The 24,197-nt window shown below is 37.2% G+C and overlaps 2 long non-coding RNA genes across 3 annotated transcripts; both read left to right on the top strand.

Moving 5' to 3' along the window:
• Window positions 1–5,568: 5,568 nt before the first annotated feature.
• Window positions 5,569–13,069, top strand: LOC113993159. Of its 2 annotated transcripts, none has more exons than XR_005564485.1 (3): window positions 5,569–5,600; window positions 10,612–10,722; window positions 12,757–13,069. It is a non-coding gene; the product is annotated as an uncharacterized LOC113993159 (long non-coding RNA). The 2 variants fall into 2 exon arrangements; XR_005564484.1 differs by having other exon boundaries at window positions 12,675–13,069.
• Window positions 13,070–15,239: 2,170 nt separating this feature from the next.
• Window positions 15,240–23,121, top strand: LOC120323719. Its single transcript, XR_005564486.1, has 4 exons — window positions 15,240–18,084; window positions 20,149–20,210; window positions 21,584–21,673; window positions 23,096–23,121. It is a non-coding gene; the product is annotated as an uncharacterized LOC120323719 (long non-coding RNA).
• Window positions 23,122–24,197: the final 1,076 nt, after the last annotated feature.

Here is a 24,197-nt window from a genome sequence, read left to right as displayed (position 1 = left end):
TATTATTCTCCAATTTGTCTAGCATTGTCTCTCACTATTTGTTTAACAAGCATTCTCTTTTCCCTCATTATCTCTTTATCACTCAGATCACTAAAATAAATCTCAAATGTTCCTGTATTTCATCTCATTTACATCCATTCTTGACAGATTTCTCACTCTTTTCAGAACTGACAATGTAATGAAAATGACATGAGTCATGAGAAACAAGGAGAGAAGATAAAGGCAAAATTATAAAGAAAATAAAAATGAGAAAAAGTAGAGAGGAGAGGTGGGTGATTTGGTCAGAGATATTAAAAGATATATAGAAGTTCAACCCAATTAAGATGTGATAGAGTAGGTGAACTAAATCATCAAAGGAGTAACTCCTCATTGTTCATCTGTACCCAGAGCCGAAAGCTAAATAAATCCTAAGCAAGCAGATATAAATGTCTATTCATTGATGGCAGGTGGCTGTGCATCTCTGTTCAGAAAAGACATGGCTGCACACTTACTAGTATTTGCCTGGGCTGGCATGAAGCAAGAAGCAGGATACCAGCATAATGGTTTGTGCACATGTGGAATTAATTTAATCGACTCATGTAGTAATGAAAATCAATGTGGATTTTCAGAAGGATATTTCATCATCTTTTCCTCATATAGAATTTAAAAAGTTTTCCTAAAATTTTTAACCTATGCAAAGTGAATGAATACTGTGAAGAGAACATAAAACTGTCTTTTCCAGAATGATCATACATCTAAATTTTTTTCAGCTAGCAAAAATTATTTCATATTTGTGTCTTGAAAGCTGTTCTGCTTTGAGCAAATTTTCTTAAAAGCAACGAAGACATTTTCTACAGCCAAAAATATGTCTCATCTCTTATTTCTATGGTAAGTGTCTTATAAGTGCCAGGCCAACAGCCTCAGTGGAATTGCAGTTGCCTCCAGTCTCAAACTAAGGTAAGATTGGCCAGACCAGATCAAATCAAATCAGAAGCTTATGCAACCATACATCTTGCCTCTGATGGAGACTGAGAGCAGACACCTTGCATATAAAAAAGTTTGTCTTGGGACTTTACTGAACACCAGGAATGCTGGGTTGTTTTTCCACAGATTAATCTGTGAGTAGTGTACACCTTAGTTGCTATAATTGGGCTGGAATCTGATTCAAATTATGGTAGGAGATTTCTTGATCAGCCACAACTTATTTGTTAGGGTAGAAAAAACTAGAGCACTAAGAAATTTTGTATATTGGTCTGTAAAAAAAATAAAAAAATAAAATAAAAAAAGCACAGGGTTGTTTTGTTTCCCCAGACTGCATAATCTGGGAAACTTTATCTCCCTTTAGTCTTCTGAACAATCCTAATTTGTCAGTATTCTTCTTTGCACAGACCTGTTAGTCCTTTAAATATATCTGCTCTTTATTACTCTTGAATATCACACTAAATACTGTGATTAAAAATTAGCAAGAAAACTGTTTTGATGTTCCTCATGTCCATTTTATTTCTATTTATCCAATGGTCATTAAATTTCTCTTCAAAACTATAATTTCAGTATTTGATAAATTTCTCTTTTTGCTGAGAGATCTAAATATTTTCATAAAAATAACCCCAAGCCATTTCTCTCTAGGGACCATTGGTAATTTAAAGAAGCAATTGCCTCTTTAACCTCATCTTGTGAAATCTGATCCAACAGAGCAGTGGAATCCTTAAATGGAACTCCAGGGAGCTGGATGCTATTCAAATAAGTCTTAATCTGGGCCACATCAATATTTTTTCTATTGAAAGCTTTCTGCAAATAATATATCATGGGAATATATCTAGGGTATGGAGTGTAATTTTATTTTTATTATTGTGTTATCATTACATCTTAATAGCTTACTTAATTGCCATAAATTTTAAAAAGTAATAGAATTCAGAGATATACGCAGATGATCTTTTTAAGTATAGGCTTCAAAGATCATCTACTGTAGTGAATCATATTTATTAATGGCTGCATCACTTGTCTGCCTCCTTTGCAAATCAGATGAATCCTACTGAGAGTGCCAAATGCGGATGTTAAATTGCATCCTTTCTTCCCCATATGTGCCCAGCAGTGGTGTTGCTGCATGGGATCCCTGATCAGTAGGAATGACTGACTGTAGAGAAGCCATACTGCTGAGTGTGAAAAATATCTAGCTTCATTTTACTAGGATTATTTCCAGAATAATATCACTGCTGACATTGATCATGGAAATCCTAACAGGTTGAGTTTAAACTCTTGTTATTTATTTGCAGCCATTTTAATCAAAAAACCCCTAAGTTAAACCAAGTAAAAGCTTTTACTTTTTGCACAGTGTCATGACATAGGAGAAAGAAAGTAGATATTCCATTATGTTCTGAAGTTCCTGGAGTTACTAGAACTTTTGTTCTAGTAATATTTCATTAATAAGACACCAAAGAGTTCAGTAATGCAAATGATAGGACAGTCTCCCATTTTATTTTTAGTCTTAAAATATTGTAGTAATAAAACCTGCCATAATTAATTCCAAAGCTGAATCATAGATAGCAAAGGCAAAAAAGACTTTAAAAGAATGAGACTTTCTGGTCCTCTCTTGAGGCCTATCATGGGGACTGCATCTGTGAGGATAGCTTCACATTTTCTTCCTCAAGAATGACAGGTTTTCCTATTATACATCTTTCTCTTATCTGTTGTTTTTTCTTTATTTCTAAGTACCATGTCCCAGATCAATGAATTTCGTCCCAATGGAATACAGTGAACTTCGAACAAAATGGTATCAATGTTTGATCCAGAACTGGAGCTGTCCCTGAAGTTTTTGCTGACCTCTAACTGGAACCAAACAGGAACATTTTCAGTCACAGATGAAATTAAGTTAGAGCTAAAAAGATATTGTTCTAGTTTAACTTCTTGTTCAGTATTTTTCTGTCAGCTAGTGCTCAAGTTTACTTAAATGAACAGAGTTCCTACAAGACAAGTCAATGGCAAAGCTATGGTCAAGGCTATAAAACAAGTTACTGGGAAATCATACGTTGTGGGATCAAGTCATGTGTTGTGGGATCATAACACATCAGCAACAACACAGTATTTACAGGTTTTTTGCAGCAGAGAAACACTGAGGTAGTTTGATATCAAACAGGTAAGTTGCTTCATACTCACTGTGGTGCTGGATCACGGCCTAGCACAGCTATACTGTGGAATGGTATCCTCAGGAGATACCATTCTGACCACTACTGTGGAACAGCTGACAGCACTAGTTCACAGCATAGCTCATCCTGGAAGCTATGTCAGTCAGTTGCTTACTTCCTCAAGTAATCTCTCTGATTTTTGTTAGTAGTATGGAAAAGCTAGGGAAATACCACTCAGGAATGAAAACCAAGAATTCATAGGCGTTTTGCTTTCTAAAATTTTTATCTTGTAAGAATACTTTGTTTTCTTTTCCTATGATTAGTAAAATACATGTCATCTTTAAAGACTGCTCTTTATTGCCTATTTTGCTAAGTAATCTGAAATTGTTAGATCTTCTTAGTACTACATTGAGTGGAGGATAAAGAAAGCTGTTTTCTTAATGATCTTCTCTATGAGATAAGGCCATGCTGAAAAGGACATGGCTGGGTAGAAAGGATAATGCTGACTGTGATATGAGGTTTTTAATTTTAAAAGCAGCTCTACAGATGATGTTGGTAACTACTTTCCTATGACTTATAGTAAAAGCAGAAACATAAATCACTTGACAGACTGACTCCCTCTACTTTCATTTGCCTGTTTATTCCATAACATTTTGCAGTTACAATACATCAACAAATCAAAACAACCTTTGTGGTTCCCACTGCAATTTGAGGAGGGACTGCAGAAACCCAAGTTTTCTTATGTTGTTCTAATTTATACTGTCTCTACTGAAGAATTATTTCAAATTGTCCAGAATAATTCCTGAGTACTACGGGCTACCATGGGTATATGTAAATTAACCTGAATGAAGAAGCCTTGTTATCAGTCCTGGCTCCATCAAAGATAAAATTCCTGGAAATGAGGAAGATAAGTAGAAGGATTTCAAGCAGCATTTCATGTTAGTGAACTAAAAGTTAATTTGATGGTGGGTTTATTTCTCATAATAGCATTTAAAACAATTTTTTTTTCAAATTATTTTTTTCTTGCATACATTTCTCTGCTTGATTTAAATTTTTGTTATTGAAATGTGAACAATGATGCACTCTAGTTAAAAATGAAACTTCTGGATTACATATTTTTAACAAAAGAGTACAAATAAAACCAACATTTTAGTAATTTGTTGCTGTAGGGTTTTCATGAGTCTGGAACCACATTAGGAACAAAACCTTAGACTGAAAATTAACACTAGGAGAGAAAATTTGAACCAGGCTTTTACAATTGTTGTTGCTCAGCAAAGTCTAACAAGCATAAGACAAAGCCACCATCTTTTTTAAAACAGATCACAGTACTCTACAGTTCCTGGGAAAAGGTGAGAGGACCTCATCTGACATGCTGGTCAGAGTTGCAAGCATCAAAAAGTATGCATAGCACAGTAAAAAAGTTGTTGATAGCTTTGATGAAACCCTTCATGCAATCCTTGTGACAGAAGACGAATGGATTGTCCATCTGAGGACAAATTGGACATTCATTACTTTAATATGGAAACTGGTACATGGGCCCTGCAGAAAGCCCTAACACAGGAAAACTTGAAAATGTAATAAAAAGGCAAATAGGGATTGTGAAAAATGAACTTACCCGGAAAAAAGAAAAAGCAAAGGCCTATAGGATGTGAAGGTGAATTCAGAAAAAGAAGTCATGCTAAGGAAAAGCCAGATGGTGCTTTTCAAGGGAAACTTATCCTAACAATGAGGCAGAACTGGAAGACCCAGTTCATCCCATCATCTGTGCATTTAAGCAATCTTCACTTAGCCTAAGGGAGAAACTAGAAGTGCTATGACTACAGGATTTATATTGTAAAGTTCTTGGATTTGGTCACTCTAGAAAAAGAGAAATAAACAAGACAAGAGAAACCATTCACTCACATTTTAGTCTAGGCAATGTACATGAATATATGAAAATACGTTTTATTAACCTCAAGGAGGGAAATGTTATGAGATGTGGTTGATGCCTAATAATTTTTATGCTTGATTGATGAGCAATGTCTGATAGGTACTTGTATCAGTCTGAGGAGACTGGAATGTTTGCTAAAGAGGATGAGTTATAAGATAGACCAAACTCCTCTCTCTCAGCAATTTTAAATTCAAAATTAAGGGGGTTTTAATCGAGGAAGTGTGGAAAAAAAAAAACCAGAAGAAATAACAACCCTTTATTAAAAGATATATGTATGTTGGCAAAAACAGTAACAGAACACAAAAAAACTAGACAGTAGTCCCAGAAAAAAAAGAAAAAGGTCTGAATGAATACTTCTCTGTCCTTCAGCACAGTCCTAACCGTGGCCTGCAGGGGGCGCTGTTGGATCGCTGAAGGTGCAGGGCCTGCAGTTCTCTGTCGTGGCCGGCAGGGGGCGCTGTTGGGCTCTGGCGGTCCCCACACGGGGAGAGGGGCCCGGGGGGTTGGTCTCGGGTCACGGGAGGAGCCGAAAAGAAGATGGGGGACCCTTCCCCCAATGGAAGGAAGGGGTAAGGAAAAGCAGTTCACCCCCCAACAGGACTCACTGTTCCCAGATGATGGTGTTCCAAGGCTCTCCCCTCTTCTCCCAGCAAGCACAGACCTCTCCGATGAAAAGAAAAAAAACAACCAGTAGGTCCTGGCGGGAGTCACGAGGCAGTGGCGGTGCAGGGCCAGTGGTCAGGCCTCACCAGGATGAAAGAACCAGAAAAAAAAAACTGGCTCCCAGGCTTTTCCTCTAGAAATGCCTGGAGACAGTCCCTGTCTCCGTCCTGGTGAGAGAACTCCACGATCTGACCTGTCCTCTGTCTGGGGGCCGGCTCCCCCAGCCTCTGATGGGCCATCAGCTAGGAATGTAGTTCGGTTGGCTACATCCTTTGTAAAGCTAATTACCTCCCCTTCCCCCCACCCATTCCAACTCCGTTTTTCTTTTTCTTACAGTGAAGCAGGGAAAGGAAAAAATTCACCTCTCAGATTTATAACCTATAACTACTTCTTGAAAAATGTATACATTTAAAAACATTTATACTTTGAGAGTTCTCCTTAAATTGCTATCTGAGCTGTTCTCACTTTGTATTATGAAAATCTATAGGTAATTTTAGTGATAAAAGGAGCACCACAGTTTACAGTTTAGCTTTTAGTCCAGAGGGAAGAAGTAGATGAGCATGACCAGAAAAACATGAGGAGCAGACTGAACCATAATTGTTTGGTTAAAGATAAACTAATGTAGGTATTGTCCACAAAAAGAATATGGTGTAGCTGGAACAGAAGACAGCAAGTTAAGATATTCAAATGCATTCTCACATACGCTGCAGGGACTTAACAGGCAAGAAAGGGAAAAAATATTTGTCAGTAAGAAGATTCAAAAAATTATATTTGTGATAAATCTAAGTAATGAAATCTGGTTAAAGCACATATGTACAATGATGTCCAATTAGTATAAGGGCTAAAGTAAGTAACTAAAAATAAGGACTGAGAAACTGAGGTTGGTACTTGTGGCGACCCTATTCCTGAGACAGGAAAACAGTATGCAAAGAAATTAGATTGCCCACAAATGCTTTAAAGGAAGATATTTGAATTTTTTTTTCAAATAGCACAAACAAAAACAAATGTATCACAATTGATAGCATAATCTAAGTATTGGTATGTTCCCACAAAGAAAGAAACTTCAGGAGTGAAGTGTGGATATAAAGATTCTTTCTTTAAAAATGCTGAAGTGCACCACACACTAGTTACAGTTGCAAAAGGGAAGCTGGAGTATGCCCTTTCCAAAGAGTACAGATTTTATTTTTCTGTGTAACTTATGATTTGTTATACATATTTCCAGATATTTTCAGATATAAATTTCAGCACACTTTGCTGATTACAGCTGCTGGCTGAAATATTTGTCAGATTTTAATAGACTATGGGCCAGATCTAGGTAATCAATGTAGTGATTTGGTTTGATTTTTTAAAAGTCTGCTTCTAGGCAAAATGCAGACTATATTAGCCAGAGTAGAAGTTGAAAAAGGCATAGAGGATTTTAAACCACAACAGCAAGCACATATTTTCAGACCCTCTCCCAGCCAGGTAGGGATCTTTCCAAGTTAGACATTTGTTTACAAATATCAGGATAATGATTCAGAAAAATGTGATAGAAGACACACTACCTCTGTTTGAGACCTGAATAATGTGAGAGTAGAGTAACTTACACACCAGATTTATTTGAGTTAACTCTGGCCTACCTGATAGCAGTATCTGCCAGGAGGGTATAATTCAGTGGGTGTGAATTTAAATGGCTTGTAGTGAAGATTAGTTTCATGGTGACAGTCAGAGATTGGATAAAGGTTCACATCTGAGACAAGAATCAATAATTAACCGCAGACATTAATCCTTTTTGTGTGTCTGAGTAACATGTGGGTAGGAGGCTGTAAATTTTATATGAAATGTATGATTCAATGTATTAAAAACTTGACTTATTTGAATACAGTCCTTCCAGGCAGAAGATAGCGTTTTTCATTGGAGAATAGTTTAGTTAAGGACTAAGTCAGTCAATAGATGAAGACAGCCAGATCCCTAATTTTACACTGTCAAAACATGATTTTAACTTCTGCCTGAAATAGTACTCATGTTTCAAGGGAAAACACAGGGCAAAACAACATTGCAAGCCATGCCAGAAGTCGACTGGATATGTCTTGTCAGTCTACTAGGGGCTTGTGTTTCAGTGCCTGCAAGAGTGTTGCACATAAACGTAGCTGGAAAGGTATAAAAAACTTTGCTTGGGGAAAGATGTCTATGACTAACTAGCTCAGTTTTAGGAGAGAGTATGCCAGAACAAGGCTGTGAGAAGATCAAGGACCCTTAGGCAGTTGAAGTCTGAGTTGGGTTCTCAGTGGGTAAGTGTTAGCCAAGCATCAGGAACACCATATTTGTTACAGCATTAGCTTCCTAACACTTTTTTTTCCCCCTAGAAAGGAAAATTTTATTTTAGTTTTATTATTAATATTATTCCTATGGAGAATCTGTCCCTAAGGGAATTATATTTCCTGTGTATTTCACTAATAGTCTTAAATGTGTTATATTCCTTTCTGTATTTTCTGCTTCAGCGTACTTACAAGTTCGCTTGGTTAATTATCATCCGTAAGAACAATTACTATGCCATCTTTCCTCTTCTTTCAGCGTGAGTGTAGAATTGCTAAATCAGAATGGACCTATTACAAATTTCAGAGGTACAGGACAGCTCACCTAAACCTTGTTCTTCTGTTTAAAATTACCTTACATCAATCATCTTTGAACCACTATTCATATTACAGTATACTTCTTTGGTGTAATTTTTTTAAATTCTATTAAGTCTAATTTTATGACACATTGTGTAAAATGCTCCACCAAGCTCAAGTTATACTCAGTTCATTTAGTTCCCTTTGTTAACTGAAAGTGTAATCTTACTCAAAGTAATTCAAATTTACTTTCCATTTTTATATTTCACCATTTGCACTGGCTATTATTCCTGACTTTTTTTTAACCTCTGAATGCTCACAGATCTAATTTTCTAATATTTGTTTCAGTAGGCAGACAGGAAGGCAGTAGGCACATTAGGAAGTTAATTTCTCAATCTCTTCTTTGTCCTATATGCTCTCTTCCTACCACTCTTTTTCTCTCATAGTGACTGTTTAATGCTTTTTTCCCTGCAATGAATTCTGCCCGGAGACATAGGGATCAAACCTCAGAGCAGCTTCACAGAATTCAGCAAAAAATTGTTGACAAAAACCCCATCATGTGAAATACTAGAGAAAGAGTCTTGAAAGACTATACTAAAAATCAGACTAATTTTTGACTGGGTCATCAGCATCTCTATCATTTGATCAGCAAACCAGCACAGAGGAGTATGTCCACCCTGATAGAGGGGCCATCTGAGAATGGGCCTTATACAATGTGGCAGAGAAGGAATGACAGTCTCTTCCAGAGACCCAGTTTTGTGGTCAGTTCACTAAAAGGTGTAACTTAGCATCATCATTTCCTAGGAAATATGGTATCTAAACCACAGTCTGTTCTATAACAAATATGTAAATACAGTTCTCCAATGAACCTTGTCTTACTGGGCATTGTGCTGAATGGCACAGTAAACCCAGTCATGTTTCCTTGCTCGTGTTCACTTCAAGGTTTCACTTCTAGCTCTGTCCCTGAGTCTAGAACACACTGTATTTTGAGACCGTTTAGAGCAAGACAGGAATTGCATTACCTAGTTCTCTTTTAAATATTCAACATTTCTAAAAAGTTATTCTAGGTTTCTAGAAGTTGATGAGTATGTGATTGCATTGTTGTGTCCTTCAAAGGCCTTGAGAAACTACTGAGAATAGGGAGGTTAACAGTTTCAATTTTGTTTTAATGAGATACTGCCGTCTTGAGAAGCTGTAGAGATAAGGAGAGAAATAACTACAAAATGAATGAGAAAAAGCAGAAATGTAACAGAGAACTAGGAGATACAAAAGTCTATAAATGAAAGGGTTGAGGAATATGCTGTGGGAAATAAGGAACAGTCAAAGGGAAAGATCTCATTTTTACATTGTGCATTCTATTTTTGTAAATCAGTGTTAGACATAAAAAAGCTGCATTGAGATCATGGTCTGGTTCTGAGATCAGATTATGGTAATGCAAAATGGATTGCTGCTCAAGACTGAGTGAATGATTTAAAAATACGCTGAGCTGTTGCTGCATGGCTCTTCAAAGTGAAAGTCAAATTAGAGGTAGAAAGGAGACTTTTAAAAGTTGAAATCTTATTCTGAGACTGACACTTTTTGTGACTCTGCCCAATGCCTACTTCTCAGAAAACTAATACTGCAAAACTTTTGAACATCTCATTTGCAAGTGCTACAATTCTGTAGTAACCTTAGGAGAAAAATCAGAAAAAAAAAGTACTAAAATAAAAGAAATTCATTGTCATAGACTTAAAAATGTTAAGATGATTTCTGAGTTGGTGTTCCTCAAATTATAATCATTATATAATGTAAAATGTTTACACCAGTTCTTGGCACAGAAAACTGTTGTCCTGCATAATTATTTATATTAATAAGTAAAATTAGTTTTAACAAAATTATATTATTTTAGATTGTTAATGTAAAATGCTTTTTTTTACTGTAGGTGAAAAAGTGTTAACAACTTTAACCTTGGGCAAATTCTTTCTTCTTGCTCTAATGAGCAAGTGTGTTTTCTCAAAAGTGATGTTCTCCCTGGTATTTTTTTAATACAGATTATTTTCTTTAAATAAGGAAAGTTTCAAACAAATAACTTTGTTATTAGCAAATAACAAAAATAAAATAATTTGCTAATGAGAGTAGGTGTCCAGCCCTCGAGGGTGAAGGACTTCACTCTCCACATGAAATTGTGTTGAAAAATATTCACCAGTTTGTGCAAAGTTTCCTGTTCCAGAGGCAAAATATTTGTTTTTATGTCTGCTATCTAAGTCAAAGCTATGGAGATGATTTAATGGAACCAAATTGAGAGAAAAAGGGAAATTGCTTAATTGCCTTTTCATATTGATTGCAGCACAGTAACAAGAGGCCCTCCAGCACACGTGGTTTTGTCTCTCTAGGCAAGTGCAGCTGTGAACAGGGCTCCCGGATCCAACTGGAACTGAGATGTGAATGAGAGAAAAAGGTAAGAGTTGGTTTGCCCTGATCTGCAGTTTCTGCTGTCCGACCCCCCATTGCTTGTGGAGCTGCCAGCCTTCCTAGGAACTTTAAAAGCTTCCCTCTGGTTGTTGCAGCTGGGCTGTGTGCTACTATGTTACAATGACTTCAAGTCTGCCAAAAAAAATTGGTAATCTGTTTTTTTGATGTATGAGAGTAATGGCCTTCAAATTTTAGGTTTGTCATCAATGGCATTTGTTGTACAGTACAAGTTGTACTAAACTGAAAACAGATTAGTTTTGCATTTCATTAGGAAGTTACTTTAAATAAAACATCAGAGAGTTTTTTTATAAAAAGCATAAATAATGTTAACTTGTTAACTGTCAGCTTGGAAAGATGCAATATAAGGTACTTTGACAACAAAAAAGCCCCAGCCATTATAGGAATGTCAGGAGAAGGAAATAGATTTAAACATGCTAAAATAAAAAAAGTAAAGAATTCAGGCAGAGCAAAAACGAAAGAGTTAACAGAAATATGTGATTAAAGCTGGGTGAAATTAATTTAGCAAACAGCAAATTTACTGCAAATACACAACTGAAATCCAGAAATCCAGAAACAGTTTCATTCACAAAACAGTCAGGGAGATACATGAACTACTCATTCCAAAGTCAGTCTAAGATGCAAAAATGTAAAAGAGATGTTAAGAAGTAACACACATAGTAAGTTTTGTGCTTAACATGAGGACATATAGGAGTCTTGAGAGATTCAAAATAAGGCTGGATTTGGGGGGGTTTGTTGGTTTATGTTTTTATAAAAAAAAAAAAAAAACAAAGCATCATTTTTCAGATTAACTGGGAAAAGATTTTCCTTTTCCTCAGTTTTAGGTTGAACAACATACCTGCAAGTTCATTATTCATGTCTCTCTTGCGGCATTCAAAAGGGTCTTTTCTATCATGAAAGCATGTTCTGCTGTTCCTTTTTCTGCTCCATCTTCCTTCATCTTTGTGAATCCCTTCCATCGAGTTCCACTTTGTCTCCCTTAGCAATCTCCAGTGATCAAAGTCTTCCATCTCATGATCTGTTGCTTAGTTACATTCCCCCTAAAATAAAAATTAGAAGACCCTGGCTTGCTTTGGCAAAGGGACAGATATCTTACCATTCAAAGCTGCTCCATTTGAATAGATGATGATCAAAGATTAGTAATCCTCATTGTGCAGCGTTTCCACTGAATTAGAGCTACTGTCACCTCCTCTGGGGTGTCACCCCTTTATAGGGTGTCACACCTTCCCTTTATGGAGGCAACAGTTAGTACTGGATGTGATTAAATTATACATTCAAAATATTTTTGAAGTCTGCCTCACATTTATAAAGTTAAATTCTAAATGAAATCAAAAGAATAATTTCCACATTTACAATCTCTATATATTTTCATATAAATTTATGTCCAAAACCTTTCTATACAAGAATTTAGACACTTCAAATCTTTTTCTCCATATTTTTGTTTCCACTCAGTAACAAATTTGCCATTTAAAACACATCTGTAGAAACACAGAATTTTTGAATTCTTGAAAAATAGGGAAGGAAATATTTTTTACATAATATAGAAGAACTTTGCTATAGTTTAGCTTTGATTATTTAAAAATCTCTTTATTTTACATGCAGAATTTAATACTCTCAATACAACGTATTAAAAAACTATGTTTTGTGTCTTTCCATATCTAGCACATGCTAAGCGTGTCTTTCCATATCTAGCACAGATGATAACAAATCACTGAAGATCCTTTCTGGCATTGTTCCCAAAGGAAAACAAAATACTTCAAATCAGCTATTCTATCCCCAAAGTAATAAAGTAAAAAAAAAAGAAAAATATTTTACAATTCTAGTACTTGAGAGAGGTTTTCTTTCCTTTAATCTGCTAGAACTGTTCATTGCAGATTGCTTTAGATGATATTGATTTTGTGGTAATTTCTTTCTTTACAGGTAATTTCTGTCATCAATGGCTTCTCAATATCTCTCTGAGTTGATAATCCATTGCTTCAGATGCCACTCTTGCTTTCCACAGGAGATTTCCAAGGGAGGAGTTGGGGCTGTATCTATACCTCACAGCAATTTTATTTGCCTCCCAGCAATGTTGTTCGGTTGGTAGATCAACTGAAGTGTATGTGCACTGTAGGAGAAGTAAGGAAAATGCACTTGAAGGTAGTCTCTTATCTATCTTTGCAACATTTTATTAGTTTAAATACAGTATCACTCAAACTAACCTACTTGGCCAGAAAAAAACCCAAAACATTCTTCATGCTGGCTAAGCAATCGGTAATCAAGAATTCAGTCCATGAACACCTGATGGAAATAAAAATGATCCTTAAACTTGAAAATATTGTCCCTGGTCTGCCTCAAAATTGCAGAGCAAAAGATTTTTGAGTGGCTCAGTAGGGCTAACACAAGTGCACAAATAACTTCAAACAGGTTTGCCTTTAATTTGATGACTTCAGATGAGAAAAATCACTAGAGATCTACAGTGGAGTTGTTCAACATGGAGAAGAGAAGGGTTTGGAGAGACCTTAGAGCAACTTTCCAGTACCTAAAGGGAGCTTTTAAAAAGGAAGGAGAGTGACTTTTTACATAGGCAGACAAAAATAGGACAAGGAGACATGGTTTTAAGCTAAAAGAGGACAGATTTAGATGTTAGGAAGAATTTCTTTACTATAAGGGTGGTGGGGTACTGGAGCAGCCTGTCCAGAGAAGGATGTGAAGGTCCTTGAATGTGTTCAGAGGAAGGCAACAAAGCTGGTGAAAGGGCTGGAAGGAATATCCTATGAGGAGTGGTCAAGGACCTTGGGCGTGTCTAGTTTGGAGAAAAGGAGGCTGAGGGGTGACCTCATTGCTCTTTACTGCTTCCAGAGGAAGGAATAGGAGAGGAAGGGGGCTGTTCTCTTCTCCCTGGGATTCAGTGAGAGAACATGTGGGAATGGTTCAAAGCTGCACCAGGGGAGGATCAGACTGGACATTAGGAAGTACTTCTTTAATTAGATGATCAAACACTGGAACAGGTTTCCAAAAGAGGTGGCCAATACTCCAAGCCTGCCAGTGCTTAAGAGGCTTTCGCACAATGCCCTTGATAAAATGTTTTAACTTTTGGTCAGCCCTGAAGTAGTCAGGCAGCTGGACTAGATGATCACTGTAGGTCCTTTCCAATTGGAATTATTCTATTCTATTCTGTTCTATTCTATTCTATTCCATTCCATTGCAGATATATTGCAAATTAACATATTGATATTAACAGAACATCATAAAATTCAAGAAAAAAAATAATTTCCCTTTTGGTGAATACTAAATAATCATTGTGATAAATATACTAAACACCACTCTGATTCATGGCTTGAATGGATTTCTTAAAGCTCTATGTCAACCATTTTTATGTGATCAGTGCAAAAATATTTTGAAAAATGCAGTGGCCAAAGTGGTTCACAAGGTCAGATTCAGCGTGCATAACAATTTCATCTGACCTTACAAACGTCAAACATTAATTCTGTGAATAGCTTTATTTTGATACTAGTAGACAGTGGTCATTCTCTACAGTCTTGAGAGTCTGTCTTTAAGAGTATACAAGATATTCTTAAATCAATAAGCTTCTTCATGTACTTCCCAAACAGAAAAGCTATAACAAAAGCTTAAACACCCACACACTTAAAGAGCAATATATAAATTTAAAATGCCTTTTTTTTTTTTAACACTAGAGGAGTTCCAAAAGGCTAGTTTTGATGCCTATCTATGGAGAGCAGTATTATTGTGTCACACAGTAAATAATGTAAGAGCTTAGATTTATGTGGTATTAAGTATGCTAGACTCTACTGTGTTCAGCTTCTTATACCATTGCTAGGTTATTTGAACAGCTTCAAGATTTTGAAGTAGTGAGATTACTTAATACTAAATTTAGCAATGGCCTGAGTGGCTTGTTCAATCTTGTACTATTTGGACTTTTGTTGAAGGTACTAACTGCTGTCATAATACCAACATATTATATTATTTTTTGCTGATTATCTTTGAGATCATAAACAAGTTAATGGCATTTCCAGTTAAGACTACTTTTATATACTGGACATGCTCTCAATTTATAAGTTAATCAAAATCTGGTACAAGTCTTTTGTTGTGCATGAAAACCATTGTGCTGCCTCTGATACGATTTTTTTTCTGTATGATTTAGCCCTGCTATTGACACTTCAATTTTTTTCTTGGTTAATGAAACCCTTTCTTAGTCTGAGAATACAGAAAGCATCTATGTAAATATCTTATGAACAATGAACTACAAACCATCTTAGGAAATATTTTGCTACTGGCTTAGTGGATGTCTTAGAAAAAAGTAGTAGTAAATCATTAACCTGTGTGTGCAAAACAATTGTATGTTTAAGTTGGTTTTTTTTGTCAGATCAATTCTAGAACTGGTTCACAAAATTTACAAATTCACTTTTCATAACTGTATTTCTACAATCTTTACAGTAAGGCTATTTATTCATATCCTGTAAATGCTTAGTCTGCTAACCTCTGTGCATATCTGAAATAAACTATGATTATAGATTAAAGAAATAATTTCTCTCTAAGGTATTTCAGCTTTAAATATACATACACAGATAAAAATTCAGGCCCTCACAGACTGACACAGATGAATTATTCTTAATGTCAAAGTATCAGGAATACAGACAGAAAAAATATGTTGTTTCTTACGTACCATGAGAAAAACTTCTAGAAGGAGAATAATAACTAAAAATGTTTGACATAGTTGATACATATTTAACTTGATGGTTTTCTTTTACATGTCCCAGGCGTTGAAATCACTGCTTAGTTACACTAGATGGAGTAGATGGAAGGAAAGCAAGGTGGAGTTTCTATTAAAACAACCATTATATACACTTTGTAGTTGCTGGTTAAGTATATACTGCTTTAACACAGTGTAATACATATACACTCCTATTAACTTTTAATGAGATGACCCAAAGCAATCTAGTTGTGGCAGCTCAGACTTGAAAAAAGGCTAATTCACTCTGTTGGCAGTAAGAGACACTAGACAGACTCTGGCAGACAGATGAGTGAAAGAAGGAAATAGGGACGTGATACAAGATCAGCAGCCTAAGGTTTTCGTAGGAAGCAGGACAAGAGAGTAGCTTTACTATAAGACAAGCTGTTTGTGCTGAGCTTTTACCAAGTGAAAAGGTACACAGAAGATGTCTAAGGGCTGTTGGAGACTGGAATCACTGTCTGAGGAAAGAGGGGAGTTATCCAGCCAGCTGATAATAGTTGATATGAGATGCTAAAGAAACATGGTCTTTTTAGTCTACTGAAGGGAAAATTAAGGGAACCATTCAGTGCCTTGAAGCTTTTCACTCAGACTAGAGATGAGGTATGATTGTAATTGTGACAAAAATTAACAACTTATATTTGATTGTAGAGTCCATCAAAGACTGAAATGGAGTTAAGAGTTTATCTATGTAGATCTTAACATGCTCTTTCCACCTGCCACCTAGAACCTCTGAGGTAGATGGCTTATTCAGTAGAGAGATATAGAGGTATGACATGGAGGTACAAACTGAGCTGGATGCAATGTAGACTAACTTGCACTAGTGTCTCATGTAATGAGACAAAAGTGTTTGCTAAGGAGGGCGGGATAGGAGAAAAACAAAACTCCTCCCTCTGAGTAATTATAACTTTGAAATTAAGAGTCTTCAGTTGAAAAGGTGTGGAAAATAACAGCTCTTTACTAAATATATATATATATATATGTAACACAGCAGAACAAGCAACAATTCCGTAACCAAACAATGAAGTACTTTTTCCCTTTCGGCACAGGTACAACCACCCCCGGCAGGGGGCGCTGGCGCCTCGGGAGGCGGGGCTGCGGTGCCCCACTCGCGGCCAGCAGGGGGCGCTGTTGGATCGGCAGGAGCGGGGGCTGCAGTGGCGCTCCGATGGCCGGCAGGGGGCGCTGTGGCGCCCGGCACGGGCCGGAGCCGGGTCGATCCCAAACGCGTCCCGGGGACACGGGCTGACACCAGCTCGGGAAGGGAGAAGGGGGAAGGGGGGCTCCTCCTGGGGACTCACGCTGTCGAAGGCTGGCTCTGACTGAGATCCCCTTCCTCGTCAATGGATGCAAGCTGCCACCTATCCTTGGAGAAATGCTGTAATGAAAAGGCAGATGTCATCAAAAACCATCTAGAATAAGTGCATGAAGTTCCCTGAGTTGTGCTATTTAGTAGATAAGCCCACAGTGACATGCAATTCTCTGGCTGCTAGAATTGATTACTCTAGCTGAAAACAAATGAAAAATTAAAGTGATCAAATAATGAGGAATGAATAAAATGTTATTTGAATGGCCACATCTGCTATTCGTTAAGATATTTAAAATTATTTCCACCAGCAGAATGATCACCATGCCTTGCCTGAGCTGGTTGCTTGTTTCAGTCTTGCCATATTGTGATTTGCGTCTGCATGGACATAAGCAAATATGTTATTGTCACAGTTTGGCAGTGTGTGACAAAATGAAATGCCATAAATTATTTATCCCTTATTCATTATTCTTAGATCCATCATGTTTATGAATATTACTCTCTATAAATTTTAATTCATTTATTCATTTAAATGTGTCCCTCCAGAATTTTTTTTTGAATGAAAGAATGAAGATTATGTAAAGCTGAAGTAGCTCTCTCTGGAGAATTTGGGCAAATGGGCAGAAAATTTTATAATGAAATTTAGCTGCATTAAGTATAATTCTTAATGGAATCTACTGAGGTTTGTAAATATAATTCATACTTCTATTTTATGCATTATTCCATCTTTGATGCTATTAAATCAATCCTCATTTACCTTTCTTAGAACAGTGACTGACAAACTTATTTTAAGGTAGTTTAAACAAGGTTTGTGATCTTATTTTAATGATACTAGGTAGAGAATCCTGTGTATGCTATTGCAAAGAACAAATTATTTTTTAAGAATGAAGACACTGTGTTGTACTCTAGTTGCTGGGAAGCATTTTGGAGGTAAGCATTATTTGTACAGATTTCCATTTGCTTTTGTGGATGTTCTGAGATCCAAATAGACAAAAAAAACTGGTTCAAGTGCCAGCTGCTCTTGGTGTTGGTTTGAGAATTCTTCACTTACCACTATAGTCCTACATGGTGGAAAAACTGCAAATTCAAAGCTGCTGGACAATGTCTGATTGTGCTTTGTAGGTATCAGTCTGTTTATTTTCTCTTGCTTTACCTCCACCTGCCGTGAATATGTAACCACGTCATGGAAAGTGGAACAACTTGTGGAGGAGAGCTTAACATCCTGCCAGTGACTGGACGTATTTTGACCACTTTGGTGGATTAGTTGCTTATAAAGAAATTTATTTCTGAAGGTAAAAAGTTCCTCAGTTATGTTTTGAGAAGAATAAATTGCTTTCAAATCTTTCCCATTACTTTTGTTTCTTATTAATGGCCTGACAAAACATACTAGTTTTTAATTTTAATCAGGACTTAGGGTTTGAATCAGGACTTAAGCTGACTTACTGTTAATATTACTGACTTACTGTTATGCCTTATTTATTAGCAGAGAATATGTAGCTCATCAGCGGACCAAAGGAAAAAAAAACATGTTTAATCTACTGACATGGGGCATTCAGCTGAGGGAACAAAGATTGTGCTGATTTTTTAATGGTCAAGTAATTCATGAGTACTTTATTGTCAAGAACCACAAAAGTTAGCTTTTCTTAATATGTCTCTATACTGGTTCTAGTTGAGATGCAGTTAATTTTCTTAACAGCAGCCTATATGATTCTGTGTTTTGGATTTGAGGCTAAACAGCGTTGATAACACACACTAATATTTTGCTTATTGCTGAATAGCACTTGCACAGGTCCAAGTCTTTTTCTTTCTCCCACTTTACCCATCCCACCTCCCAGGTAGGCTAAGGGTGGTCAAGAAGTTGGGAAGCAGTACCACTGGGACAATTGACTTGAATAAGCCAAAAGGATATTCCTACCATAAAATGTTGTGCTCAGCAATAGAACCATAGTAAGATAGAGGGAAGAAGGGCAATGAGGGTGTTTTTGGTTTCTAAGGTGGCTATTGCTTGGAGACTGGCTGGGGATCCATCTACTAGTGGGAGGTGGTGTGTGTTTGCTTTTAACAAGGAGCATTATTTCTCCTTGGCAATGCTCAGGCTTTGTCAGGGAGATAGCAGTGAGTTAGCAGTGCTAGAAGTCAATCCTTCTACTCAGCATATATGAAGTCATCTTGTTTTGGGGGCTTTTTTATTGTCTTAGTTTAGCTTATGGGTGCAAGCCATACCTACAGACTTAGATATAGTCCTTTTCATGCTTTCCTTCTGTCTGGCTCAATGAGTATTTAAATGGGCTATGCAAAAAAGAACAAATTCAAGATGTTTGAGACCCTTTTTCCTAATTTAATGATTCAGTTCCTGGTGGCTACAGTTAGCTTGAAAACTAAGACATTAAACTTGAATACCTTAAGGTAGGAGAAATTTTATTCAGTTTTTATACAAATGCAGAGATGGTACACAGGCCTTGCCCACCTGCAGGACAGAAATTGCACTATCAGTTTTCAGACTTCCAGGAACTGTGGATTTTTGAGGGACAGAAAAAGGATATTTTGCTCTTATATTTACACGCGAGTAAGAGTAACTGAGGATGTCTTTAGGTAACGCTAGGAGAGGCCTTCACTGAAGCACAACTAAAGCATTGCCTATGGCAAATGAAGGCTGTGCCATATTTAAATATAACCTCGAGTGTTATTTATACCCTATTTACCTTTGGCTTCAAAGACATACCTCAGAGTGAATGAAGACTATCTGTGCTGTGATACATTGGCTTGTTATATCAAGCATTGGATCAGAACCAACTCAAGTGTGTGTGTATGTGTGGGGAGGTAATGCCATATCCCACATGCCAGCCCCTCCAAGCCTGCTGAGGTGACCCTGGAGTGGCTGTCAGTCAAAGGCAGCCCAGGATCACTGCTCCACACCATGCCCCCCAGCACCCCTAACCCAGCCTTAGATTGGCTCACATATCGGCAGCACTGTCCCTCACCCTGCCCCAGAGCGCCAGAGTGGCCAATGGGCCAGGAGTTCTGCCTGGGAGGGATGGCGACAGAGGGCCAAAACACATTAAGCAACAACATGTGGCTCCATCTTGGCTCAAGACTTACCACCTGGCCATGCAGAAGCTGGACTTGCACAGGACTCTCTGGCCGTAGCTGTTTTTCTCTCATTGTCTCCCTCTTTACTTCTTCTCTTAATCTCCTTTCTTAATATTTTGGGTACCTTGGATGGAATGGGTTGGATTTTGCTAAGTTGCATGGTTTAGTATGTGCTAAGTCATAGCTTTGTGGAATGCTCTCTTGGTTGTATCTTACCCTCTTAAGCTTTTGCCAACTTCCTTTATTTTCTCCCTTTTTTTCTAAAGTTACCAGTAAAAGTATCTCCCGAGAAAACGTGTGCAGAGTCCTGTCTTTATGCTACCTCAAGGTACTAAAGAACCGAGGGCTATTCTAAAGGTTTGACTGGCGAATTTTTGGAGCCTTGTATATTTTTAAAAGTAAAACTGGTTTTGTGCTTGTAGCTCTGGGGCTGAGGTCTTATATATGTCACTAAGTATTTTTCAGAAATGGTCCCTGACCTGTTATCTAGTGTTTGTATTTCATTATGCAGTCTTTTTTAAGGCATTTATCTAATGACTAAAGACAAAAAATGCAGTCATTCTTATCTTTGCTGTTCCATTGATATGTTTCTTTCCCACCCAAGAAAAAAAATTTTAGATAACTTATTCCAAATATTCTGGGAGTGTTTCTTGTATCAAAGTGTCAAAATACAATTTCCATAATAATACTTGTATTTTGTGCAGAGATCCAGTCTGATGTCATCCTGTGAGACAGATAGGTTCATTTACTGCAGTATTTGTTCCATCTCCATTATCTGCAGAAGCCCAGGCAAATAGTTTACAGTGTGGATAGTATCCCAGAGCCAAACAAGGGCTGTCATGTCTGGTGATGTTTGACAGTTTGCAGAGATTACTCAGGGAGCAGGGTCTTTTTGTTATAGCTAATAAGACCAGCATGTTTTGAGATTATCAGGTTCACACTTTGTAATCACTTCTTCTCAGTTTTGCTATACCACAAAGGCAGTCTGAAGAGATGTTTGATGAGCACCTGCTAAGCATATGCAGCACAGCCATTTCTGACACACGCAGTTTTAATGCATGCTGGCTTCTCAGACTGACATAATCCAAAAGAGGCATCTATCTGGGGACTTCATATTTTGGGTTTCAGTCAGGTGTGAAATAGAAGTTCTTCGATATGATGAAATATTGCTGTCTTGCATTGACATGGAGAGCCAAAGTGTCCTTGTGTCAGTTCATCTGTTAGCAGTGCTCTGCACCGAATTTCTGTGGAAATACACAGCAGAAATGCATTGCTAACCCAGCATGGCATTTTGTTCTCTCCTGCTAGGACACAAGTAATGTTCTGAACCTGCCAAACCAGTGGTAAAACAGGTTCTCCTTTGCTTCCTCCCTACTTAATTATCAGTGACTCACAAATAGCCTTTAATTTTCACTGTGTCAATCCTGGCAATCCCAGTGCTCCAAATGATCAGTTAGTGACATGGCAACAAAGGCACTGTGGCTGTTTTGGTTCAAACCTGAGCTTAGCTTACACTTAGGCACATTAACATCCTTATAATCAGATTTCTTTCTAAACTTATGGGATTCTATTAAAGATCTCAGAGATTTAGACTAAGCAATCATTTTGCTAGAACTGCAGCCATGTCCTTAATCCTACTTGGCTTTTAACTGTCATGTTTTTTACTGTGCTGTTTCCTTATCTTTGCTTTCATTCATGGAGTACTGGAGACCGGCGGTTGTGCTTTAGCTTGGATCATGCGTTGGTTTCCATTGTTTTGATGCACTCAGCCTTCCTAGGCAGTAAAAATTGGTAAGTGTGAGCATTTCCATTCCTCATGGGATGCCAGGGAAATGAAATAGGCTGAATGCAGCAGAATGTGATGAAAGGAGAGAGTGTCAGTCAGGGAAAATGGTTTCTTCCCTTCCTTGTCTCACCAATAGTCCTCTATCATACGCATGGTGTACAGTTTCCTCCAGTCACTGTGTCCAGAGCCAGATGAACTGTGCAGCAATAACCTATAAATGGCCCATGTGTGGTTAAGGAGATGTTTCCATAAAGAACTGGTACAATATGAGGCAAGAACACGGCCATAAGTGACAGCAACTCATGCCACATTCAAGAGGAGACGTGCCCTTGACACACGAGAGTCGTGAAGTGCTGAGGCATTACACCTTGCAGCCTGTCTAAGGACCAGTCAGCTTTCAGTTTGACCTATTTCACTCATGCTAAAAACCCACTGTGTAACAGCTGCTGCTCTGGCTACTGCAGCCTCAGGACTAAAGCAGCTTCTCTTTCTGCCAGCTTGTGAAGGCTAATGGACTGAATCTACTGCCCGCCTGCAAAGATGAATATTCATTTTTATGCTTGCACATCATGTTCTATGAATATCTAGAAATAAACATGCATAAGAGCCTCTGTCTACAAAATTTTACCTTTGGGAATGTAAAGTCATATATTTATAAAAATATAAGTAATCTTTAAATAATCCCCATTTACTAGAGAAAGTAAAGCAAGGACAGCAGCAATAAAATGTAAATTGCATGTATTTTGAAATACATACAGTCACCATATCTGGCTATGAAGAAGAACAATTCACAATATACTTTATGTCTGAAGCATAATAGTAAAACCAATCAAATAGCACTGTGGAATCTGCTAGTTACAGGTTGCGAGTCTGATGTCACTCCATTCACTATTATCCTCTGTGCTCCACCCATGACCCAGTTGGTCACCCACCACATGATGTGTTTATCCAGCTGTGTGCTGGACAGTTTGTCCAGACAGATCCTGTGAGGGGCAGTATCGAAAGCTGTGCTGAAATCCAAAAAGATTACATCAACTCACTTCCCTAGATAAACCAGGTGGGTTACCTTGACATAAGAAGGAAATCAAGTTTGATAAGCAGGACTTTCCTCTCATGAAACCATGCTGACTGTGACAAATGACTGCATTGTTTTTTTGGTGCTTTTCAATACTTCCCAGAATACTCTTCTCCATTTAAGGCTTTTGTTACACGTCTTAACTGATATTCTGAACTGAGAGATCATATTTAGTTTTTTATAACCTGTTTCACTTGGTATGTTCAGAAGCATGAATTTCCAACACTGAGCTCTCAGCTCTTGGCGTGACTGATTCACATTCTTGGTTCCTGGGTGTTTATTTCACTGCACTTATGAAACTGTCTCCTGTTTACCAAGTAATTAGTCTGCTCTTTATCTCCCCTCTGTTTAGCTCTTCATCTACCTTTGTGTTGCATGTAAGTTTTATGAACATTTTTTTGATACACTTTTTTTTTCCTGTTTTTTTATTTCCCACTGAGTTGTTGATGTTAACTGAAAAGGCTCATCTCTATGTATATCTATTATTTTTCAGGATGAGAGGCTAATCTCTTATGTGTTTTGAATAATACGTATCTCCCCTGGTCATAAGACTAAAGGAGACCTGCTACGTGAGCACGCCTAATCATCCATATTGGTAACATTTTGGAAACATTTAAGATTGCATATTTTCAAAATAAAGATTCGATTTTAGTGTAATAATGAATACAGCAATGAGTATGCATACACTTGTGCATATATTTGCTTTTTAGGGACATAGTGGTTATTAAATGGCTTTTTTTTTAAATTCTGCATCACACCAACAGAATTTAAATTTATGAGTTTTATTAGAGATTGGGGGACCTACATTTACAGCACTGGCTTGTAAACTGAAATCTGACTTTCCGAAACATTTAACAATGCCATTTAAAACCATTTAACCTCTTTTAGCATACAGTGTAAGAAGAGCTCTTGTGTGCACTTGAAAATTATTTTGAAAATGCAGTTAATAAGGTAGCCTGTCCTGACCAGCGATTGTTAGGTGTCATATAACATCATTTAGACAAAGCTCAATTCGTGACCAAATACAAATGCGTAATCTAATAGTGTAACCGATGTGACACTAAAAAATTTATGTAGTTTAAAAAGGAATCATTTTACATAAATGCCAATTATTAGTGGATTTTAAGAAGATAAAACACAATGCTGCAGTGTGTACCTGAAGTAAATGTTGCATTGTTAGCAGAACTAATAAAAACAATTCAATGCTGTGTTAGAAACACTGTAGCTGAGCTGTGAGCAGTTTATTGCTATTCTATTAATATAAAATATAATATGTGCCTATAAACAAATTACAAAAAGTTTTTATGAACAATTTGACAAACACAACATAGATTGCAAGTGGCTCCAGAGAAGCTAATATAACTAAATTAATGACTTTTTACAATCATATACTATTTTCTCAAAATGTAGTACTGAGAATGCTAACTTCCAAATCAAAAGCACTTGGGAAACTT

The sequence above is a fragment of the Pipra filicauda genome, unplaced genomic scaffold (genome assembly GCF_003945595.2).
Source record: "Pipra filicauda isolate LSUMZ 115617 unplaced genomic scaffold, ASM394559v2 scaffold113_size4260070_pilon, whole genome shotgun sequence".
Taxonomy (NCBI): domain Eukaryota; kingdom Metazoa; phylum Chordata; class Aves; order Passeriformes; family Pipridae; genus Pipra; species Pipra filicauda.
The sequence above is the reverse complement of the archived record's forward strand: the minus strand, read 5'-3'. Positions and strand labels throughout refer to the sequence as shown.